The sequence below is a fragment of the Pseudorca crassidens genome, chromosome 5 (assembly GCF_039906515.1).
Source record: "Pseudorca crassidens isolate mPseCra1 chromosome 5, mPseCra1.hap1, whole genome shotgun sequence".
Taxonomy (NCBI): Eukaryota; Metazoa; Chordata; class Mammalia; order Artiodactyla; family Delphinidae; genus Pseudorca; species Pseudorca crassidens.
The window spans coordinates 78,141,874-78,167,763 of NC_090300.1; the positions used below are offsets into that span (position 1 = coordinate 78,141,874).

The window sequence follows — 25,890 nt, forward strand, 5'->3', positions numbered from 1 at the left end:
CCAGATTTTCCTCCTCCTGGAGTTGGTGAGGAGACTTCAGGAGTGTGAAGGAGGAAGAAAAGATGAAGGAAAACGGCCCTCCGTGTCCAGCCTCAGAAAAGCACATCCACAAGACCAGCAAACCTTTCTTTTGTCAGTGTTGACGGCCTTACCACGTTGGTGCACTGCAGGTATCGTGCTAAGACCATCTCTATTTTGGTCCCTCCATCTTCCTAAAGAGCCCCTCCCAGGAAGAGTGCGGGTGGGATGAGCATGGTCGTCTGTCCTGCTGTTCATGCGTTAGTAGGAGAAACGTCTGGGAAGGTGTCACTTTGGTCAACCCCAGAGGCGGGGCAGCGTGCTGTGAGGGCTGTTCAGCAGCAGTGGGCGCCCACCGAGGGGGGCCATGCAGACGGGCATGGGGAGCCTGGGCGGGTGATTAGGGAGGAGGGCCCTGCATGGCTCCAGGGAGCAGGTGAGAGGCGCCGGGGCCATGGTGCCGAGCAGGAAGTATGTTGATTTGTGACAGACTTGAAGGGGAGGGGAGAGTCAGCGCCGGACGGAACACCCCCGGGCAGCCGGTACTTCTCTCCTCTGGCTGAGGAGGAGAGCACTATGGGACCCCACACGCAGCTCTGGCCTCAGCGAGGCCCACTGTGGTCTCTGCTTTCTCTCCAGGACAGCCTGGCCTTGGTCATTCCAGAGCAGCCCAGGGGCAGTGAGACACCAAGCTGAGTCCTTGCTCCACCTACTTCCTCCTGTCCTCCTCATGACCCCAGCCTCTCTGCCATCCTGTGCTCTCTAAGCCAAGTGATTAATGCACAGAAACCTCCCCAGGAAGAAACAAGACCAGGCTGACCTCCAAAATGGAAACCAAGCCCAAAGGGGTGTGGTTTGCAACCTGGGCAGCCCCTTGTCATAGCTCATGGGTGCCAGGAGAGAGATCTGAGGAAGAGGAAGGAGCGTGAGAAGAAGGGCAGGAGGAGGGAGTGGGTGAGGAGGGATGGGAAGAGATTTCCTGCTGGATTGGGAGATCCGTGAAGGCAGGAGCCAGGTTTGCCTCATGTCCCAGGGCCGGCAAGCAACTGGCATGTAGTAAGCACTCAATGAACATTTGTTGATTGATTGATCGATCGATCAATTGATTGATTTTGAACAAGTTCATCTAGAGAGGCTGTGCAAAGGATGGTGAAAATGCTTTTTTTTTTTAATTAATTATTTTTTGGCTGTGTTGGGTCTTCGTTGCTGCACGCAGGCTTTCTCTAGTTGTGGCGAGCGGCGGCTACTCTTCACTGTGGTGCGTGGGCTTCTCATTGCGGTGGCTTCTCTTGCGGTGGTCTCTTCTCTTTCACCTCTGGGTGAAAATGGCAGGAGTCTTTTTGTAGAATAGCTGTCCTTTAGAGAAGTCTAAGCAGGGGCATGGAGGGGACCTAGAATGGGCACTTCAGGGAGAGACCTCCAACTGATCTGTGAGTCAGTCAGTCACCAATGTCCCATTGAACATTCAAGGAGGAAAGACAACAGGATGTGAAGGGTGCTTCTCTGGGATGTGCTGTGTAGTTATTTCCTGCTGTGTCCTTGCCATGCACATATTCTTCAAAAAGGACACCTGTAGGGCTTCGGTGGTGGTGCAGTGGTTGAGAGTCCGCCTGCCGATGCAGGGGACATGGGTTCGTGCCCTGGTCCGGGAAGATCCCACATGCCACGGAGTGGCTGGGCCCGTGAGCCATGGCTGCTGAGCCTGTGCGTCCGGAGCCTGTGCTCCGCAATGGGAGAGGACACAACAGTGAGAGGCCCACATACCGCAAAAAAAAAAAAAAAAAAAAGAGGACACCTGCATGGTCCAATATGACAGCCACTAGACTTGAAATCTGGCTGGACCAAATTGAGATGTACGATAAGTATAAAGTACACCTGGATTTCAGTGAGTGGTAGTATGAGAAAAAACATTAAATATCTCATTAACACTTTTTCATATTGATATGTTGAAATGATACTATTTTGGATATAATTGGGTTAAATAAATTATATTGTTAAAATTAACTTCATCTGTTTCTTTTTACTTTCAATGTGGCTATTAGATAATTTAAAATTATGTGTGTGGCTTGCGTTATATTTCTCCCGGACAGCACCACCCTGCACAGTGTTGCACATCTTGCTTTTTTTCCATGTTGTGGAAATTATTCCAGATCAGTACATACGGAGCTGTCTCATTCTTTCCAATGGCCTCACGGTATACAATTGTGTAAAGATATTATGATGAGGTTTCAACATGATGCGTTGGTAGGAATTACAAAATCCCCAGGAATTCATTGCTGGGAGCTCTGAGTCTTTCATTACACAATTTAAAGGCACAAAGGGAATTCCAAGTGGGACCTTGCAGGTTGCAGGTAGTAGGAGAACTTAGGGTCAGATGTATGGACCGGTGAGTCATCCACACAGAGAGACCCAGATGCCATTGAGGGGATGCGTTATACGCTGGAGAGAACTAAGACTCAGGTGTGGAGGAAGGCTCACAATTGGGAGGCGAAGGGAGAGGAAGAGGAAACAGGAAGCAAGTAGACAAAGGACTAGTCAGAGTGAGAGAAGAACCAGGATGGCCCGGGGCCACAGAGGTCAGAGAGTGAAAAGCATTTCCTAAAGGAGGAGGGAGTCAAGGGTAGGTGTGCATCACAGGGACATAGGGCCTTTAACTTCTGCAGAGTCTTCACGTTTGTGACTTAAAATCATTATGTGGTTAAAAAAAAATAAAAGCTATTTTCACACTGACCATATATTAGTCATTTAATATATATTATTGAGTCCCTTCCGTGTGCCAGGCCCTGTTCTGAGGTTGGGTTCAGAGGTAAATAAGATTCCTGCTCTCAGGGAGCTTATATTTTAGTGTGGAAATGTTGTAGTTTATCTTAGGACAGGGCCGAAAGTAAGCTCATCGCACGAGATGAATTGTGCCAAAGCACAGCAGTAGAGGGCTGCCGCTCGCTCAGGCAAAACAGCTCCGTCTGTCCTGCTGTGGCAGCTTTTATTAAAGCATTATCTAGGTTTACGTTTTAAGACTTGTTTTCTTAACATTTCAGAAATGCCAAAGCAGCAACCTATGTTTTTATTAATTATACAAGCAATAATTGGCTTTCTTGAAAACATGCCGTGCTTCGTCCTTGAGCGCGAAAGCAGCACAAAGTTCCCACCATTATTTTGATTATACCGAAGTAGCACAAGGACATTTCCTTGCGTTCCCACCACTCTGATTATACTGAGGACATCTCATGGATCAGTGCCCAAAGCACTCAATGCTTCTTCGCAGGCCCCCGGTTTGCCCGGGGGGCTCAAAGCAATCAGGACTGTTTGCGGTTCTGGCTTATTCACCAGCCCCCAGTTTGCTGGGGGGGCGGCGCTCATGGGTCACGTCTCCTTTCCATGTCCTCAGTTATTCCACTACATTTCCCCCTTTTTGTTTTGTAGCTTGTGCAGCATCAAGGAGAACACGGCAGCTTGTTGTGATGTTGCGTGGCGGGTAGCTTTCACTCGTCGTCGGACTACAATTAAACATATGATTATTATTATAATGAGCATTAGCAATCCTGTAGTAGAACCAAATAAAGCATGTAATTTAGACATGGAATTTAGATTATTAAGTCCTTGAATAATTTCAGTCCATACTCCTTGTGAATTAAGTCGTTGTAATCTCTTTTGAAAAGTTTGTTGAATTTTCCCTTGTAAATTTACAATTTTTTCAGTCAAATTTTTGTGATGTAATAAATGCTTTTTTATTTTTGTTCAGGGGAATGCAGACTGATTATATGGAACCGAAGTGACACAAAAGGCACTTTGATTCCAGTCACAACGTAGCTTCATTTGTCTTTGTAAATTCACAAGTTGGTCCCCCAACATAACCACAGCTTGTTGTAAGTCTGCTGTTTCCGAATGTATTTCCGAATCAATTTGTCGTTGAGAGGACCAAAGCATTTCAGAATTTTTATGCCAATCAGTTATATAATCAACGGTCTGAATAGATTGTTCTAAAGCAACTCCAGCTACTGCAGCAGTAGCTGTTATGGCTATAATATCCATGACAGCTGTAATCAACATTCCTACAAATCTTTTACTTCTTTTTAATGTATCAGCTAAATATTGCAAAACAGCCACAGGAAGAGATTTTTGCCGTTCCCTTCCAAGATTGACAGGAAGCCAAAGACCTGTCTGAGCTCATAAGATATACAAACTTTCAGTAGATATGTTAAAAGATATACTAGAGTTAATGCAGGTATACAGAGAGTAATTTTTACACATTATAATACCTTGAGTCTCATTCCATACAGCTGGTCCTTTTAACAATATATAAGGTAATTTTACACAACTACGAGTATATCGAGTAACATTTTCATGAAAAGTTAAACTATGATTTCCAGATTTGTTAACCATATGTCCTACCCAAGCATTAATCTTTTTTAAAGCTGCCATAAGCTTCCACCTTTTCTAAAGGCCAATATGAAGGCCATTCAGACTGTTTTATTATAGACACATCAGCTCCCGTATCAACAAGGCCCGTAAATTTCACATTATTGTTAAAAGTAATCGTTAATTGAGGACGTTGGTCATTGATAAAGGATTGCCAAAAAACATTTTTTTCTGTGCTGCCGAACCCCCCCCCCCCACCACCGTACGCTTTACTGGGGCGGCTGCTTGTTCTACATATGGTAACAGTAACAATTGAGCAATTCTTTGTCCCTTATTAAATTCTATAGATTTTGCAACAGAAATCATAATAGAAATTTCTCCATTATAATCCTCATCAATAACTCCAGTATGAACTGTTACACCCTGCAGGGTCAAACTACTTCGTCCTAATAATAGTCCCACGGTTCCTGCAGGTATAGGGCCATAAACTCCTGTAGCTAATTTGTGTACTCCTCCTGCTGGCGTAAGGATACAATCTCGAGGAGCAATTAAGTCAACGGCAGCATTGCCGCTGGTAGCGTGCATGAGATCAGTAACTAAGAGCCGAGGTTGAGATTGTCCTGTAATGTCTGATAAAAGCTGCCATTGCTTACTGGATACTGTTGAGAGTTTACTGTCACTTTTCCCGTATTGTTGTTGCGGCCCCGGGTTGGACCTAGCTTCCCATTTCCCGAGACATCATCTCGTGGAGGCAAAAGATTTCCTAACTTATCCCTTTTGGAACGGCATTTATTAGCCCAGTGTCGTCCTTTACTACACTGGCGACACATACCAGGTAGCTGCTCATTCTTAACCTGTTTTGATATTTGGCCTTGCCCTTTTCGACAATCTCGCATCACATGTCCACACTTTCCACAATTGTAACATTTAGTACGATTATCTTTCAACCCTTCATTTATGGCAGCTGCAAGTAAATTGGCACGATAAGTAGGAGATCCAATATCATGGCAAGCTTTTATATACTCCTCAAGGGGAGCATTTACAGCCCGTAAAGGCCGCAATGCCTTCTGGCATTCAGAATTTGCATTCTTAAAGGCCAAAGATTGTAATAATAAATCTTGCACGTCTATTTGTGCTACAGCTCTTTGAATGGCTGCACGCAGTCTAGACAAGAAATCAGTGTAAGGCTCACCAGGCCCTTGCATTAACTTAGTAAAAGATTGAGCTGTTTTTCCCTGGGGTTTTACTCGTAACCATGCTCGTAAACAACACATAGGTAGTTGAATGATTCGTAAATCATCAAATTGAGCTTGAGCTTGTAGATTACTAAATGCGCCTGCTCCTATTAATTCATCTAAAAGTGGCCCTGGAGGATTACGGGCCGCATTAGTCCTTGCCATGTTTTCAGCTTCCTCTCTCCACCAAGTCTTAAACTGCCTATATTGTCCAGGTTCAAGAACAGTTTTGGCTATCGCTTCCCAATCATGAAGAATTAGCATGTTTTCAGTAGCGTACCCAGACAAAAGTCCTTGAACATAATTAGAATGCATCCCATACACATTAATGGCTTCTTTTAGCATTTAAAAATTTTTTATATCATGATGGTTATAATCAACATTTACATAACCATTCGGAAATTGATCATTAGCAGGCATAGCTTGTCTAACAATAGGGAGAGCAAAGAATGGTTCAGAATATTGCTTTTCTTCCTTATTCATCTCTTCTTCCAACAATATTCTATTAGATTCAGGTTTTGGAGGAAAGCGAAACTGATGAGAGGCTCCAACAGGATAAGCTGCTAATTCTAAAGGAGGAGCCGAAGGAATAGTAGGACATGGCTCCTGGTATGAGGGAGTGGTAGCATTATTTTTATTTTCTTCCAATTTAACCATCAAATTTTTTAACTTTGAAAGTATATCAGAAATCTCATTCTGTTGAGAAAGTGGCATTTCATTTTGTTTGCTAGTCTGCTCCCGATCTTTATTACCATCAGAAAAAGCCCCTTCGTCACTGGAATCCGAAAAATCCTCTCCTGTCTCAGACACAAGGGGAGGAGGAGGCGGAGGAAGGTCCTCTATAGGAGACTCACGAAACAGAGTACGAAAAGCAGCAGAATGATCGGGAGCAGAATTCGGACGCTGGGGGCGCGCCCCATTTTCACTTTCCGTTTCAGATTGTAATGGTTCCAGGGCAAGGGAAATTAATTTACAAAGAGACCAAACACGGACAGATATAGGGTCTCCATGCTGATGAGCTCTTCTTAAGACTCGCATAACCTGTTTCCAAACTTTTAAATTCAACCGGTTATGACCAGTAGATTGAAACCAGTAACAATGTTTACGTACCAGAGCAAACAATTCATCAAAAGATTCTGGTTTCACTTTCACTCCTGAACTCCGTAATAACTGTTTCAGGAGTCTAACGTATTGAAATGCTACTGAATGGGAATTCCCCATTACAGTTACTCTACTGTTCCCGAAGGTTTCGCTTACTCTTGAGCGGACCAATTTCCCCTTCGGTCCCGCGATCACGCGATTACTTACCTTCAGGTTCCTGTTCGGGCGCCAAATGTTGTAGTTTATCTTATGACAGGGCCGAAAGTAAGCTCATCGCACGAGATGAATTGTGCCGAAGCACAGCAGTAGAGGGCTGCCGCTCGCTCAGGCAAAACAGCTCCGTCTGTCCTGCTGTGGCAGCTTTTATTAAAGCATTATCTAGGTTTACATTTTAAGACTTGTTTTCTTAACATTTCAGAAATGCCAAAGCAGCAACCTATGTTTTTATTAATTATACAAGCAATAATTGGCTTTCTTGAAAACATGCCGTGCTTCGTCCTTGAGCGCGAAAGCAGCACAAAGTTCCCACCATTATTTTGATCATACCGAAGTAGTACAAGGACATTTCCTTGCGTTCCCACCACTCTGATTATACTGAGGACATCTCATGGATCAGTGCCCAAAGCACTCAATGCTTCTTCGCAGGCCCCCGGTTTGCCCGGGGGGCTCAAAGCAATCAGGACTGTTTGCGGTTCTGGCTTATTCGCCAGCCCCCAGTTTGCTGGGGGGGGGGGGCTCATGGGTCACGTCTCCTTTTCATGTCCTCAGTTATTCCACTACAGGAAAAGAGATAATAAGCAAGCAAATAAATTTAAAAGGTTACAGGTAGATATAAGTGCTAAGAATGAAATGTGATATCTAGTGACTGGAGTAGGTGGTGGCATGGCGTCATCAAGGAAGGCCTCTCTGTGGAGGTGACACTGAGTGGAGATTGGAACAAGGAGAAGGGGTCAGCCATGTAACCACCTGAGTCAGAGGTAAATATGAGTGCAACCCAGTGTTCTAACTGCCATGGGGAGGCTTGTGAGGGGTCTAGTCCAGTTTGGAGGGTGGGTAAGAGATCAAGAGAGAAAGTGGTCACCAAGGTGAGTCTTGATTGATGAGCTCCTACTTGTCCAGGGGACAGTCTGGCTGGCTCAGGACAGAGCTCAGTCAGTTGGAGTGTAGATGCAAGATGAGGCAGAGGGCCAGGCAGGGCTTCTGTCCTGGAGGGATTTGTAAGCCATGATGAGAACTTTGAACTTTATCCTGAGGGCAGTGGGAAGGCATGGAAGGGTTGTAAGCAGAACAGAGACATGGTCAGCTCTGAAAATAAGGGTCCCCACCACCACGATGTCGAGAATGGACAGAAGGGACAGAGCTGGAGGCAGGGTGACAGTTCAGGGGATTGGGGTAGTCATCTGAGAGAGGAGGGTGTCCTGACCATGGGTAGGGTCCATGATGGTAGAAGGGTGGGGAGGAGAGATTTAGAGAGGGATAGAATCGACAAGACTTCAACCTTGCCTGACTGGATTATGAGGGAGGAGAAGATCAAAGAAGACATCCCAATTTTTGGTACGGAACACAGGATGAAGGCTGCTACTCAGTAGATATACAAGACGGGCATAAGAGCAACTGTGGGATAAACAAACAGTTGTATAGCGATACAATGGAATATTATTCAGCCATAGAGAGAAATGAAGTACTGATACATGGATGAACCTTGAAAATTTATGGTAAGTGAAAGAAGTCAGATACAGAAGACCACATATTGTGTGGTTCCATTTATGTGAAATGTCCAGAGAACAGGCAAATCCATAGAGATGAGTGGTTGTTAGGGGTTGGGAGAGAGAGTAATGGGGAGTGACTGCTTAATGGGTACAGGGTTGTTTTGTGGGGGGGGTGATAAAAATGTTTTGGAATTAGTGGTGATGATTGCACAGCATGGTAAATATACTAAAACCACTGAATTGTACACTTTAAAATGGTTAAAATGATGAGTTTTATGTTTATGTGAATTTTATCTCAATAAAAAAAGAAAAAGAGCAGGTTTGGGATGCAATGATTAGTTTGGGAGAGGTGAATTTGGAGTGTCTGAGACACATCTGGGGGCAATGCCCAGGAGGGAGTTGTGACATTTGACTCAGAAAAGAGGCCGCAGGTGGAGTTATCAATACAAACAGAGCCACAGAGAAGCCACTTCAGCCTCAAGCTGTCCCTCTCCTTCTGGTCCATCTTATTTTGGGGGCCCCTGCTCACCGCCTTAGGTCTGTGACCATGGAGACAAAGGTCAGGTTACCCTTCGTGTTAATCGTGAGTCTTCTTTGTGATGCATATTTCTTATTTTCACGTGAGCCCTAGCGCACACACCGTAGAACAAAAAGAGCTACCAAGGCAGCCCCAGCCCACCACGACTTATACTTTTTGTCACAGTGAGACCTCAGAGGCAATTCTGTGGCACTACAGATTCCCAGGGGCAATGCTCAGAGTTACTCACTGGCTGGTTTCTCTGGGGTCAGATTAAACCCCAGGTCCACCTGAAAGTCTTCCCACACTCACTGTAATCGCAAGACTGTTTTTTTTGTTTTTACTTCTTTGATACTTACGGACTGAGCTTCTTTTCTACATTTTACATCTCCATTTATAATTCTTTCCCCTCAGCAAGAGGTTTACAGTCATTCAATTACCACATAATGCAAACATTTGATCTTTTCATGAGATTCTTCATGTTTTTTTTTTTTTGGTTGACTGGGTAAAGATCCTACCACCCATTTCTTCTCCCGACTCTTACATTTTTATCATCTCCAAAGAATTAATGGTTTCCTGTTTTCTCTTTATAATGTTATCAGGTGTGTATCTATTGACAAATACCCTGCTAGGCTGTGAACTTCTTGAAGGACAGTGTCCCTCTGTGTCCTGTGTCCTAGGCACCCAGTAAGGGCCTGGCATAAGGCAGGGTCCCAACTTGGGGCTATGGAATCACCCCCAAAATGCAAATGGGCTTTACGTAATACCCAGGGCCATATGCACAGTTTTCGTCTTCCTTCTTCCTTCAACTTCCTGAGTCCACATAAAGGCCTTTTTTGTAACCATGGCTTGCCCACTTCTGTTTTCCTCCATAATCTTGTCTAACTGGCTCCTAAAGCATCTCATAGTGGCTATTCAGAGCTCAGAATGAGGGATCCCTCTTAATGCTTGAATAGGGGAGAATCAAGAGACAGACATGGAAACCAGCTCAGGACTCAGAACCAAGCAGACGTGACTTCAAATTCTCATTCTCCCTTGTGGTAGTGGAGTGGCCTTGGGTTGATTATTAAGATCACTGCTTTTGGGCTTCCCTGGTGTTGCAGTGGTTGAGAGTCCGCCTGCCGATGCAGGGGACACGTGTTCGTGCCCCGGTCTGGGAAAATCCCACATGCCGCGGAGCGGCTGGGCCCATGAGCCATGGCCGCTGAGCCTGCGCGTCCGGAGCCTGTGCTCTGCAACGGGAGAAGCCACAACAGTGAGAGGCCCGCGTACCACACACACACAAAAAAAGATCACTGCTTTTTAAACTATTTGTGCTGAAGTATTAAGTTTAAAGATTTTTAAATTCATCATAGATCAATATTTTTATACAATACAGTACTTTCTGCAAAAGGCAAAATTACAGCATAATTGGTAAAAAGATCAGTTGTTGCTAAGGGGAAGGGGGAAGAGGAGGAGTTGAGTAGGTGAAGCACTGGGGATTTTAGGGCAGTGAAACTGTTCTGTATGATATTGTAGTGGTGGATATATGACACGACCCACGTGTAAAAGCCTGTAATACTTTACAGCACAAAGAGTGAACCTTAATGTGTGCGAATGAAAAAATATTAATTTAGGAGGTCAGGAATCCCAGGACAGAATGCACAATGTGTCAAAACAATCTAACTGTATTACAAATGTATGAAACAATCTCCCTAATAGGGGTAGAGGAAATGGTGCTGACATAAGTAATTTTGCAGATGAGTGGAGTATATAAGATTAAAGGCAAAAGAAACTGTATATCAAATTCTTTCTCCTTTGCGTACAGGTTAACAATTCTGATGTACACTGGTATTGAGCAATTAAGCAAACGGTGATGGCAGCAATCAGGTACCTCCCTGTTAGAGTGGGAGGTTACAGGTAAGCAGGGGAGGAAGATAGAGTTATCTGTGGAAATGGATTGGCGTTGGAGACATCAGCATGAACTCATGTTTAGCTTAATATAGATACAGATGATTTTATACAAAATATTTTTATATATATATATGTGTGTATGTATGTGGGTTAGTATATACATATATTTTCTTGTTTTGTCAGCTTAGAGATGCTGTGGTAGCAATGGACACACCTAGCATCAAGGATCTTGGTTGCTAATGCCATTCTCCAATAAAAAGGAGCCTGGGCTCCTTGGAGAAATGACTAATTCTAGGATTCCGGCAAGAAATACAAAATATGGACTGGAGCATCTTGGTTTTTTTTTTAATTTTTAAATTTTATTTTTTTTTTACACAGCAGGTTCTTATTAGTCATCAATTTTATACACATCAGTGTATACATGTCAATCCCAATCTCCCAATTCATCACACCCCCACCCCCACCCCCACCCCCTGTCTGCTTTTCCCCCTTGGTGTCCATACGTTTGTTCTCTACATCTGTGTCTCAATTCCTGCCCTGCAAACCGGTTCATCTGTACCATTTTTCTAGGTTCCTCATATATGCGTTAATATACGATATTTGTTTTTTCTTTCTGACATACTGGACTCTGTATGACAGTCTCTAGATCCATCCACATCTCCACAAACGACCCAATTTCGTTCCTTTTTATGGATGAGTAATATTCAATTGTATATATGTACCACATCGTCTTTATCCATTTGTCTGTCGATGGGCATTTAGGTTGCTTCCATGACCTGGCTATTGTAAATAGTGCTGCAATGAACATTGGGGTGCATGTGTCTTTTTGAATTATGGTTTTCTCTGGGTATATGCCCAGTAGTGGGATTGCTAAATCATATGATAATTCCATTTTTAGTTTTTTAAGGAACCTTCATACTGTTCTCCATAGTGGCTGTATCAGTTTACATTCCCATCAACAGTGCAAGAGGGTTCCCTTTTGTCCACACCCTATCCAGAATTTGTTGTTTGTAAATTTTTTGATGAAGCCCATTCTAACTGGGGTGAGCTGATACCTCATTGTAGTTTTGATTTGCATTTCTCTAATAATTAGTGATGCTGAGCAGCTTTTCATGTGCTTCTTGGCCATATGTATGTCTTCTTTGGAGAAATGTCTGTTTAGGTCTTCTGCCCATTTTTGGATTGGGTTGTTTCCTTAATATTGAGCTGCATGAGCTGTTTAGATATTTTGGAGATTAATCCTTTGTCCATTGCTTAGTTGGCAAATATTTTCTCCCATTGTGAGGGTTTTCTTTTTGTCTTGTTTATGGTTTCCTTTGCTGTGCAAAAGCTTTGAAGTTTCATTAGGTCCCATTTGTTAATTTTTGTTTTTATTTCCATTACTCTAGGAGGTGGATCAAAAAAGATCTTGCTGTGATTTCTGTCAAAGAGTGTTCTTCCTATGTTTTCCTCTAAGAGTTTTATAGTGTCCGGTCTTACATTTAGGTCTCAAATCCATTTTGAGTTTATTTTTATGTATGGTGTTAGGGAGTGTTCTAATTTCATTCTTTTACATGTACCTGTCCAGTTTTCCCAGTACCACTTATTGAAGAGGCTGTCTTTTCTCCATTGTATATCCTTGCCTCCTTTGTCATAGATTAGTTGACCATAGGTGTGTGGATTTACCTCTGGGCTTTCTATCGTGTCCCATTGATCTATGTTTCTGTTTCTGTGCCAGTGCCATATTGTCTTGATTACTGTAGCTTTGTAGTATAGTCTGAAGTCAGGGAGTCTGATTCCTCCAGCTCCGTGTTTTTCCCTCAGGGTCTTTTTTGTCTCCATATAAATTTTAAGAGTTTTTGTTCTAGTTCTGTAAAAAATGCCATTGGTAATTTGGTAGGGATTGCATTGAATCTGTAGATTGCTTTGGGTAGTATAGTCATTTTCACAATATTGATTCTTCCAATCCAAGAACATGGTATATCTCTCCATCTATTGGTATCATCTTTAATTTCTTTCATCAGTGTCTATAGTTTTCTGCATACAAGTATTTTGTCTCCCTAGGTAGGTTTATTCCTAGGTATTTTATTCTTTTTGTTGCAATGGTAAATGGGAGTGTTTCCTTAATTTCTCTTTCAGATTTTTCATCATCAGTGTATAGGAATGCAAGAGATTTCTGTGCATTAATTTTGTATCCTGCAACTTTACCAAATTCATTGATTAGCTCTAGTAGTTTTCCGGTGGCATCTTTAGGATTCTCTATGTATAGTATCATGTCATCTGCAAAGAGTGACAGTTTTACTTCTTCTTTTCCAATTTGTATTCCTTTTATTTCTTTCTCTTCTCTGATTGCCGTGGCTAGGACTTCCAAAACAATGTTGAATAATAGTGGTGAGAGTGGACATCCTTGTCTTGTTCTTGATCTTAGAGGAAATGCTTTCAGTTTTTCACCATTGAGAATGATGTTTGCTGTGGGTTTGTCATATATGGCCTTTATTATGTTGAGGTAAGTTCCCTCTATGCCCACTTTCTGGAGAGTTTTTATCATAAACAGGCGTTGAATTCTGTCAAAAGCTTTTTCTGCATCTATTTAGATGATCATATGGTTTTTCTTCTTCAATTTGTTAATATGGTGTATCACATTGATTGATTTGCATATATTGAAGAATCCTTGCATCCCTGGGATAAATCCCACTTGATCATGGAGTATGGTCCTTTTAATGTGTTGTTGGATTCTGTTTACTAGTATTTTGTTGAGGATTCTTGCATCTTTTTCATCAGTGATTTTGGTCTGTAATTTTCTTTTTTTTTGTAGTATGTTTGTCTGGTTTTGGTATCAGGGTGATGGTGGCCTCATAGAGTGAGTTTGGGAATGTTCCTTCCTCGGCAATTTTTTGGAAGAGTTTGAGAAGGATGGGTGTTAGCTCTTCTCTAAATGTTTGATAGAATTCACCTGTGAAGCCATCTGGTCCTGGACTTTTGTTTGTTGGACGATTTTTAGTCACAGTTTCAATTTCATTACTTGTGATTGGTCTGTTCATAGTTTCTATTTCTTCCTGGTTCAGTCTTGGAAGGTTATACCTTTCTAAGAATTTGTCCATTTCTTCCAGGTTGTCCATTTTATTGGCATAGAGTTGCTTGTAGTAGTCTCTTAGGGTGCTGTGTATTTCTGCGGTGTCTGTTGTAACATCTCCTTTTTCATTTCTAATTTTATTGATTTAAGTCCTCTCCCTCTTTTTCTTGATGAGTCTGGCTAGTGGTTTATCAATTTTGTTTATCTTCTCAAAGAACCTGCTTTTAGTTTTATTGATCTTTGCTATTGTTTTCTTTGTTTCTATTGCATTTATTTCTGCTCTGATCTTTATGATTTCTTCCTTCTGCTAACTTTGGGTTTTGTTTGTTCTTCTTTCTATAGTTCCTTTAGGTGTAAGGTTAGATTGTTTCTTGAGGTAGGCTTGTATAGCTATAAACTTCCCTCTTAGAACTGCTTTTGCTGCATCCCATAGGTTTTGGATTGTCGTGTTTTCATTGTCATTTGTCTCTAGGTATTTTTTTTATTTCCTCTTTGATTTCTTCAGTGATCTCTTGGTTATTTAGTAATGTATTGTTTAGCCTCCATGTGTTTGTATTTTTATGTTCTTTTCCCTGTAATTGATTTCTAATCTCATAGCATTGTGGTCATAAAAGATGCTTGATATGATTTCAATTTTCTTAAATTTACTGAGGCTTGATTTGTGACCCAAGATGTGATCTCTCCTGGAGAATGTTCTGTGTGCACTTGAGAAGAAAGTGTAAACTGCTGTTTTTGGATGGAATGTCCTATAAATATCAATCAAATCTATCTGGTCTATTGTGTCATTTAAAGCTTCTGTTTCCATATTTATTTTCATTTTGGATGATCTGTCCATTGGTGTAATTGAGGTGTTAAAGTCCCCCACTATTATTGTGTTACTGTCGATTTCCTCTTTTATATCTGTTAGCAGTTGCCTTATGTATTGAGGTGCTCCTATGTTGGGTGCATATATATTTATAATTGTTACATCTTCTTCTTGGATTGATCCCTTGATCATTATGTAGTGTCCTTCCTTGTCTCTTGTAACATTCTTTATTTTAAAGTCTATTTTATCCGATATGAGTATTGCTACTCCAGCTTTCTTTTGATTTCCATTTGCATGGAATATCTTTTCCCATCCCCTCACTTTCAATCTGTATGTGTCCCTAGGTCTGAAGTGGGTATCTTGTAGACAGCATATATATGGGTCTTGTTTTTGTATCCATTCAGCAAGCCTGTGTCTTTTGGTTGGAGCATTTAATCCATTCACGTTTAAGGTAATTATCGATATGTATGTCCCTATGACCATTTTCTTAAGTGTTTTGGGTTAATTTTTGTAGGTCCTTTTCTTCTCTGGTGTTTCCCACTTAGAGAAGTTCCTTTAGCGTTTGTTGTAGAGCTGGTTTGGTGGTGCTGAATTCTCTTAGCTTTTGCTTGTCTGTAAAGCTTTTGATTTCTCCATCGAATCTGAATGCCGGGTGGAGTAATCTTGGTTGGAGGTTCTTCCCTTTCATCACTTTAAGTATATCATGCCACTCCCTTCTGGTTTGTAGAGTTTCTCCTGAGAAATCAGCTGTTAACCTTATGGGAGTTCCCTTGTACGTTATTTGTCGTTTTTCCCTTGCTGCTTTCAATAATTTTTCTTTCTCTTTTGATATTTTCCAATTTGATTACTATGTGTTTTGGTGTGTTTCTCCTTGTGTTTATCCTGTATGGGACTCTCTGCACTTCTTGGATTTGGGTGGCTATTACCTTTACCATGTTAGGGAAGTTTTCGACTATAATCTCTTCAAATATTTTCTCAGGTCCTTTCTCTCTCTCTTCTCCTTCTGGGACCCCTATAATGCGAATGTTGTTGTGTTTAATGTTGTTCCAGAGGTCTCTTAGGCTGTCTTCATTTCTTTTCATTCTTTTTTCTTTATTCTGTTCCACAGCAGTGAATTCCACCATTCTGTCTTCCAGGTCACTCATCTGTTCTTCTGCCTCAGTTATTCTGCTATTGATTCCTTCTAGTGTAGTTTTCATTTCAGTTATTGTATTGTTCATCTCTGTTTGTTTGTTCTTTAATTCTTCTAGGTCTTTGTTAAACATTTCTTGCATCTTCTCGATCTTTGCCTCCATCCTTTTTCCAAGGTCCTGGGTCATCTTCACTATCATTATTCTGAATTCTTTTTCTGGAAAGTTGCCTATCTCCACTTCATTTAGTTGTTTTTCTGGGGTTTTATCTTGTTCCTTCATCTGGTACATAGCCCTCTGCCTTTCCATCTTGTCTATCTTTCTGTGAATGTGGTTTTTGTTCCACAAGCTGCAGGATTGTAGTTCTTCTTGCTTCTGCTGTCTGCCCTCTGGTAGATGAGGATTTCTAAGAGGCTTGTGCAAGTTTTCTGAAGGGAGGTGGAGCATCTTGTAGAAATGCAGAAAGTTAAGGAAGTGCTCATCAATAGATGAATGGATAAAGAAGATGTGGTACACACACACACACACACACACACACACACTGGAATGTTACTCTGACATAAAAAAACGAGTGAAATCTTGTCACTTGCGACAACATGGGTGGACCTAGAAGGTATTATACTAAGGGAAATAAATCAGAAAGAGAAAGACAATACTGTATGATTCCACTTATATGTGGAATCTAAAAAAACAAAACAAATGAACAAGCATAACTAAACAGAAACTTGAGCCATAGATACAAAAAACAATCAGGTGGCTGCCAGAGGAGAGGGTGGTGGAGTGATGAGAGAAATAGCTGAGGGAGATTAAGATGTACAAATTTCTAGTTACAAAACAAATGAATCACAGGGATGAAATGTACAGTGTAGGGAATATAATCAATAATAATATAACATCTTTGTATGGTGACAGATGGTAACTAGACTTATTGTGATGATCATTTTGAAATGTACAGAAATATCGAATCACAATGTTGTGAACCAGGAACTAACATAGTGTTGTAGGTTAACTATACTTCAAAAACAAACAAACTCATAGAAAAAGAGATCAGATTTATGGTTACCAGAGGTGGGGGTGGGGGTGAAGGAAGAGGGAATTGAATGAAAATAGCCAAAAGGTAAAATCTTCCAGTTATAAGATAAATAACTACTAGGGATGTAATGTTAAACATGATAAATATAATTAATGCCACTGTATGTTACACATGAAAGTTGTTAAGAGAATAAATCCTAAGAGCTCTCATCACAAGGAAAAATTTTTTTTCTTTTTCTTTTGTATCTATATGAAATGATGAATATTCACTGAATTTATTGTGGCAATCATTTTCTGATGTAAGTGAAATCATCATGCTGTCATGCTGTACACTTTAAACTTATATGGTGCTGTATGTCAATTATGACTCACTAAAGCTGGAAGGAAAAGAATCAGAAAAAAAGAGAATTAGACAAATGAAACATAAAAGCCAAAGACATAAAATATTAATCCCAAAATTTTACACGATAATATGCTTATTTTATTTTTTATTTATCAAATTGTTGGGTATCATTGAACCTATTTTATGATTATAAATATACAGTGATTGCTTAGAGTATTTTTTCTGATTAAAAATAAATTATAGGGCTTCCCTGGTGGCACAGTGGTTGAGAGTCCGCCTGCTGATGCAGGGGACACGGGTTCGTGCCCCGGTCCGGGAAGATCCCATATGCCGCGGAGCGGCTAGGCCCATGAGCCATGGCCGCTGAGCCTGCGTGTCCGGAGCCTGTGCTCCACAACGGGAGAGACCACAACAGTGAGAGGCCTGTGTACCGCAAAAAATAAATAAATTGTAGCACAATCAGATACCCTTCATCTGACTTTTAACTTATTCTAATTCAATTACATAGAGCAGAGCCTGGCAAACTTTTTCTGCAAAGGGCCATACAATCTCTGTCCATAGCTACTCAACTCTTCCATGGTAGCATGAAAGCAGCTGTAGACAGTATGGAAACGAATGGGCGTGGCTGTGTTCCAATAAAACTTTATTTACAAAAATAGGCAGCAGCTGGATTTGGTCTGTAATTTGCCAACCCGTCACATTTTAGCCAAACATTTGTGAAATTTATGTTTCCCCAAGAGTATCTTGGTTTTCAAATCACTATCTTGTGAAGCAAACTACTCACTTCTTTTCTTTGTGGAATTTTTTTTTTTTAAATTCTGGCTTTCAATGAATATTGCTTGATGGGCCCCATGAATATAGAAGTCTTTCAAATGACATTATAAAGTGAAATAAACATTCCTAGAGACACGTTTATTAAACACATAGAGATATTATTTCATTTAGTACCAGACTTTCAAATTGTCAAAAATCTTCATTTAATTTCCATGAATTTTTCTCTGATATTGTTCCCTTACATTGATCTATTTACCAGTTCTTAGACCAAGACTATACTTTAAGTTACTATAGTTTTACATTTTGATGTCTGGCTAGTTACTCAAAATTTATTTTTCCATGTGAATTTGAGAATCAAATTTTCAAGTTTCAGGACTTCCCTGGTGGCACAGTGGTTAAGAATCCACCTGCCAATGCAGGGGACATGGGTTCGAGCCCTGGTCCGGGAGGATCCCACATGCCGCGGAGCAACTAAGCCTGTGCGCCACAACTACTGAGCCCGCATGCCACAACTACTGAAGCCCACGTGCCTAGAGCCCATGCTCTGCAACAAAGAGAGACCACCGCAATGAGAAGCCTGTGCACTGCAACGAAGAGTAGCCCCCGCTCGCTGCAACTAGGGAAAGCCCGCGCAGCAATGAAGACCGAATGCAGCCAAAATAAATAAATAAAATAAATTTAAAAAATAAAATTTTTTTCAAGTTTCAAAAAATAACATTAGCATTTTAGTTCTAACTGCAGAGGTTAATATAGGGAGAATTACATGTTTATACTATTAACGCTTTTCATCTGGGAAAACGACATGTCTTCCTATTTATTCAGGACTTTCTTTTTTAAATCCTTCATTAACAGTTTAAAAGCTTTCCCCATATGACTTTTTCACAATTCTTTTAAAGTTTATTCCTAGCTGTTTTATGCCAAATGTTTATTATATAAGAGAGAAGCAACTTCTCTGTCACAGTGCTGTCGAAGTTCCCAAACAACTCTTCCCAGTTTCTGTAGTTATCTCACGGTGACCAGCGTAGGTCTGAGGGCTACATTTGGGAATGCACCCACTTGGACCTCTCTGAGCCTCAGTCTCCTCTGGGCTGACATAAGATGGTAATCCCCTTCTCGGGGATTGTTATGAGGGAAGGTAAAGTGTTCCCAGAGGGTACAGAGCAGACCCCTAACTGAGGGAGGCTTTCTCATGCGCTCCTCAGGGCATTCGAGGAGGCATGCCTTCTCTGCTTACATCTCCCAAGCCCTGTAGTTGCTCCCCACGCTTCCCACCCTCCAATCCCCCCTTCCCAGACCCAAGTTCAGGAGGGGGTGGGGAGAGGGGAATCTCCCTCCTGGATGTGATGTGACTCCAAGGTACAAGAATTTGGGCACAGAAGCTCCTTGACAACCAGCCTATTTCCAATACTCATTCCCACCTGCTCTTATTCGGTGTCTTCCTCTGTGTCCTTTCTCCCTCATTTCCACCCCCTTCTGCCTCTTCTGCCCCATTTCACAGACTATGCCATCTCCATAGCCTTCCTCCTCTGGTACATCCTTGGAGCCATCTTTCCCCCTTCCCTCCTTTCTACTCTCAAGCCTTCTTTAATTGTTGGTTGTCACTCTGGGAACCCAAGACGAGTCAACACAACTTTTTATGCGCGCCTTCTCCCATCTTTGGTTCCTCCCAGTGGGAGATTGTTGAGCGCTCCTGCCAGCCTCAGCCACTCCCCAGCCTCAGCCCCACCCTGGTCACCTCTCACATCCCCTCCACTTCTCTTGCTTGGTGGCTGCCTGGCCCTGTGTGCCTCTGCAGGCTGGTGCTCACGTGTGTCCCTCGCCTCTGGCACAATAGGTCATTAGGCCCCCGAGACTTCCCATCATTTGCAACCTGCCTTGACCCACCTCCACTGAACTCCTCAGTCTGTTCTGCATCTTCCCAGCTTCTGCCCTTGAGTCTTGTTTTCCTGTCGGCCTCAACCCGCCCCTCAGACCTCACTCTTGGCCCTGCTTCACTGTCTATGAGCATCTGCATCACATTGTCCCACTGGCTGTGCTGTGGTCCGTAGCACTATCCAGCCTGGCCTGAGACCTTACACTCCCCTAGGATGTGACAGGTGTGCGTCCCTGGTGAAGGGATTTGCAGACTGTCCTGGTTGTCAGGGCTGCACAGGCCTCACCTTTTTCTGTGTCTGCCAGAGAGCCCTCTCCTTTCTTTGCCTGGCTAATCCCTACAGTCTTGAAAGATTCAGCTAAGGTGTCACCTCCTACGGGAAGCCTTCCCAGATATGTGCTTACCTGTCAGGCTGGCTCAGCTGGGAATGCCGGGAGGACAGAGACGGTGTCTTTCCAGGCCTAGGCAGAGCTGAAACTTAGAAAATATTTGTCCACTGAAAAGAAAATCACTTGCTTGTGATTCACTTGGCGCTTGGCCTCAAATCTCCCTGGGCCCACCACACATAATATCTTTTGAAGAACAGCTTCTTTGATTACATTTATGTACTGTGGGGCAGGGTTTTGTGACAGCCATGAAAATGCACTGCTCAGGTCTCCTGCTGCAAGGAGCATAACTGACTGACAACCCAGCTGCTGTCCCTCTGTGTCTACCGTCACTTTTGCCCAGAGGCCATTTCTTCCCCCTACCCCCCACCTTAGGCTGCTCCCAACCAATGCCTGAGCACAGTGAGACTATAATGCAGGCCCATTCCAGCAAACCATGGAGCTTCTCCAATGCATAACTCTGGCTGGAGAACACCCTATTGGCCTGATGAGAACCATCTTAGAACTGAGCTGTGACCTAGGACTCTTCCTACCCAGTCCTTTTTCCTTTCCTCTTTCTCTGAATCCTGGTCCAAAGGCTGCTCTCACCCTCTCTGGTTCCCTCCCTGTGGTAGCCAGTCTCCAAATGGCGTTCAATGATCCCCACCTCCCAGTATTCGCGTTCCTATGCAGTCCCCTCCCACATTGTACCAGGTTCGGTCTGTGTGACCAGTAGAGTATAGCACAAGAGATAGTATGTCAGTTCTGAGATAAGGCTATGAAAGGCACTGCGGCTTCTGTCTTGCTCTCTCCCTCTCCCTCTCTCAGATCACTTGCTCTGGGGGAAGCCAGCTGCCATGTTGTTGAGCAGCTCTAGTCCACACAGTAAGGAGCTGAGGCCTCCAGCCAACAGTCACCTGAGTGAGTTTGGAAGCCTTTAGCTGACCGTTGCCCCGGCTGACAGCTCAACTGCAACCTCCCAAGAGGCCCTGAACCAGAAGCACCTAGCTAAGTGTCTCCAGATTCCTGACTCTCAGAAACTGTGAAATAATACGTTTGCTGTTTTAAGCCACTGAGTTTTGGAGTAATCTGATCTGCAGTAATAGATAACAAATATACTCCCCTTCTTTCAGAGGCTTTTCCTCCAATTGCATGTCTAATCCTGTCATGGCAACAGCTTTTCAGAGGACTGAAACAACATAGGTGTCAAGAGATGACAATAAAAACAGGTATCAGTGGTGGACACTTCTAATCATGTATCATTTTAGTTAATCCTCACAACAGTCCTATGATAAACTATTATTGTCCCCATTTTATAGACAAGGCACAACAATGTTAACTCTTTTGAATGTGGAGAGAAAACTTAGAATAGCAGAAAGAGCTGTGTTTACCACAGGGGCTGCTAGTTCTGGCTCAGCTGTGTGACTCTGGACAAGCCGGTTCACTCCTCTGGGCCTCAGTTTCTTCATGCCTACCATGAGAGTACTGAAATAATTGGTCTTTGAAGTCCTTTTTAAGGATAACAATAAGGATTGTTATCCCATCTCTAGGATTCTGAGAGACTAACAAAACTAACATGTAATAGGTAAGATCATACAAACATACACATGTGTACATATACAAACATATAAGACCCAAATGTCAACTGGAGTCATCCTTTCCTTGAAGTCTAGATATGGTGGGTTCAAGTCCCATCCCACCTCCCTCATCAAGTTCAATGCTCCTCCCAGACACTGAGAACCCTTTGGTGGTGGGGGATTGGAAGGGATGCTCTTGTGTCAGCCCCCTACACCCTGACCCCCTCCTCCAGTTTCCTGCCTGGTGACTTTTTGGGCTCTACCCTGCACAAGGCAGTTCTGCTTTTCTCTCTGTCCCTGTGCCAACCCAAATGTGAGACAAAGTCTTCCTCTCCTGGATCCTGGCCCTGTGCCCCAGCCCCATGAGGCACCCCCCTGTAGCAGAACACTGACTGTTGTCTCCAGGTCACTGGACGCACGGCACAGCAAACAGCTGCCTGTCACAGAGGGGCAGGCAGTCTTCCTGTCACCTGCCTCAGGCCTGCCCCCAGCACCCCCGACTCCCAGCCACCCAGGCCTCCCCTTCTTGCTGCACAGAGCTGTCAGAAAAAATACAGGACGTTCAGTTAAATTTGAATTTCACATGAACAACAAATGATCTTTAATATAAGTATGTCCCAAATACTGCATGGAATATATAAAATAATTATCTGTTGTTCATATGAAATTCAAATTTTACTGGATGTTCTATGTTTTTATTTGTGAAATCTGGCTTCCTCTCCTTTTCCAAGGCTTCTCCTCACCTCTCCCTCTAAGATCACCCCTGACACTCCAGGTTCTAGTCACTGTGTAAGTCAGAGCAATTCTGGTCTCCCCAGACCTCATCCCCAAACTCAGCCCAGGTCCGCGCCTGTGTTTCTAAATCCCTCACGGACATCTGCTCCCTTATTGGCTCAGTGCACCTGCCCTTTATGATTTTTTTCTTGAATTCCTTCCTGGTTCTCCTAAACAGCACTTTCATCCCCTGTTGCTGGTATAGAAGTCGTCTTAAACACAAAAAGGCTTCCCAAGCTATCATCAGGGTATAGAAGGGTTGTCAGAGCCTTGATAATGCAAATAACACGGATAAAGAAAGAATGTGCTAGCAGAAACTGGTCAACAAGGAGAACAAGAAAGGGGGCCCATGAAGCTGAACCAGGTGGGCCAGCCTGATGGGAGGGGAGAGGCCCTGGGACAGGAGCACGGCTCTCCACTTCCCAGAAACCATTACCCACAGTAGCCCAGCATTAGCATTCTGATAGTATTAGGGAGTGTGGGGGAAAACAGTTTCACCTTCAAATAAATTTGGAAAATTTCTTGTAAACTTGTTCATTTCACAGCCTTGAATAGGCCAACACACACTGTCAATTTGCAGGAGGGGGTTGAAGTATGCAGCCTTCTCCAAATGCAACTGGCTTTACACGTCCTTTTTTTGGGAAAGTTATTCATGTGAGAATGTTGTGCTTTGGGAAATGCAGCCTTATACTCCCCTCTCCCCTAATTCCGATCCTAGGCTCACCAAGCTACTTAATTTGAGTGTTCAGATACCCACAAGTTGTGAAGGAAATGCCCTGTCATCAGATGCAAGTGTTCTAATCCTTGCAAAGGGACAGACCCCACTGAAGATGAACAGACTAGAACTGGGGAGAATAAATCAACAGGCATCAAGCATTCAGACCCTTTGGGAGTTTCATCTTATATTTTCAGTTAACTAACTGGCATTTTGGTTTATATACCAGGTGTCCTCCAGTGGGTGTGGTTAGCAGGAATCATTTCCCCAGAGGCTGGGGCACTGACAAGACCTCACGCTTCGCCGCTGGGCTGAGAGCATGGGCCCGGCCAACGTGATCAGTAGGCTCCCTGTCACCTCCCATGGAGCACCTTCCAACTCTAGAATTATGGGCTTTAGGAAATGTGGATCTTTCATAAATGTTAAATTTGCTGAGGATCAAAGGGGTCATCATGGGTCTACCATCTTAGCAATAGGCAAAAGGCCAGCTAGTGGCCTGAGGTGTATGAGGGAGGAGAGAATTGAGGAAAAGGGGAAGGATGACAAAGAAGAGGAGAGATGAGTCAGGGAGGTGCATAATTAGACACGGACAGATTTGGTAGGTGCCCAATACAGCAGGGCAGTGGAGAGCAGAGAGGTGTGGGAAACAGGAGGACAGAGGAACCAGGCTGCTGTGGGCTGGGGCTTCAGAGCAGTTTCAGGTTGAATGCAGGAGAACAAGCCAGGAGGAGATGCACATCCTAGCCTGGGAAGGCCGAGAGATGGCTGTGGGTCTGCACAGCCACGTGGAGTTCTGCAGTAGTGGACAGAGTATGGAGACCATCCCTGGGGGAGGCACCTGCTCTGAGCTCTCACATGGGGAGAAGGGGCAGGTGACGGCTTGACTGGGGTGCTGAGTGATGGCAAAAAATCTCTGAGGACTGAGAAGTCAAAGCCTCCCATGCCCCACCTTCCCTTTCATCAGCCACTGCCCTGGTCCTACTCCTCTGATCCAACCTGGTTGTAAGAGGAGAGGGAACTTCTTGTGGGCCAGTGGAGACCAGCAATTTCCCTCCCTAGGGGAGCCCCACATTTGCCCCCACCTCTGCCAGGATGTCATGCTGCTGATTCCATTTCCTCTGCCTGGCCCCGGGGTCTGAGCCCACAGTCACCTCCTCTCTGCTTGTGACAGCCCCACCCTTCACCCCATTCCCCACCCAGTTCTCACAGCAGCCCACATTGAAACTGAATTTGAAACATTCCCTTACTTCCTTGTTCCTCTTGGCACTGGGATCACTGCTGTCTCAGCCCCAAACATCCATGGTGCCAGCACCCTCTGGAATCAGGGACCCACCCAACCCGACTCAGAGTCGCACAGTGTTTGACCTGAAAATGGCTATAGCAACTGACTAGTCCAACCTCATTTCACAAACAGGAACCTGAGGCGCAAAGTGGTAGCAGCCGCCCAAAGTCACACAGTGGTGAGACTGTCCAGGTTTCGGTATCTCCATGACCTCCCTGAACCAAAGCAGCGCCCACACAGAGAGCTCCTGTGATCAAAATCCAGAGCTCATTTTTTCCAGCCTCCTGCCTCCAAGGGGTTGATGACAGCAGGGGTTGCTGCTGTCTCATAACCTCTGGAACATGCAAGGACCACTCTGGCTGCCCACTGGCAAATCCAGTCCTCTTCCTTCCTCAGGCCCTAGCACATTTTTCTACTCACTGACTTAACACAGGCCATCAAGTAAATGGTGTCAATCTAAATAAAAAGGTAAAATGAGGTAAGATAAAAATTGTCAAAAAAGGGCTTCCCTGGTGGTGCAGTGGTTGAGAGTCCACCTGCTGATGCAGGGGACACGGGTTCGTGCCCTGGTCTGGGAAGATCCCACATGCCGCGGAGCGGCTGGGCCCGTGAGCCATGGCCGCTGAGCCTGCGCGTCCGGAGCCTGTGCTCCGCAGTGGGAGAGGCCACAACAGTGAGAGGCCCACGTACCGCAAAAAAACCAAAAACAAAATTGTCAAAAAAGATGAGTTTATTCAGGAATAGCAGAGGAATTCCAATTCAGGACACATATGGGCAGGAATGTACAGAAGGGAGAATTCAGTTAGAGTCTGTTAAAATAAAAAACAAATGGCGACCAGCTTTTAAAATTCCTGAGCAGATAAAACCAGTTCAGTCATACAAACAAAGTTCAGGTCAGCTTCTTTTGCAAGACCAACCTGACTTGGGTCATTTCTTCTTCATACCTCTGGAAACCATAAGCAAAATTTCCCAAGGTTGATATGAAGCAACCCCTGACCAACTCTTCATCATTTAAGAAAACTCCAATATTACCAGTTTTCTGTAAATCAGGCACTTACAAAAAAATCAATCTCTCAGTCCTTAAGTTTTGTTTTCCTGAGGGTACAGGCAAGAGATTTTTCCATTTTATATCCTCAGGTTCCATTTTAGATGGAAATTCTTTCACATTTCCCCCGTTTTGATCAAGATCTTTCGCAGAAAGCATTACTCATCAATTATGCCATTCAGGTGTTTTTGTTAATTTTTGTCTAAGTTATAGTTCTTTAAAAGGTTTAAATGGTTTCTGTTTAAATGGTTTGTAAGCATTAAATTCAAGGCCACCCCGGTGGATTCAATG

General features: G+C 43.4%; 1 long non-coding RNA gene across 1 annotated transcript; it reads right to left on the reverse strand.

Annotated features, from left to right (window-relative positions):
* Positions 1–2,921: 2,921 nt before the first annotated feature.
* On the reverse strand, positions 2,922–7,483 carry LOC137225096 (uncharacterized). Its single transcript, XR_010943692.1, has 2 exons — positions 6,921–7,483; positions 2,922–3,515 (listed from the first exon to the last, which is right to left on the reverse strand). It is a non-coding gene; the product is annotated as an uncharacterized lncRNA (long non-coding RNA).
* Positions 7,484–25,890: the final 18,407 nt, after the last annotated feature.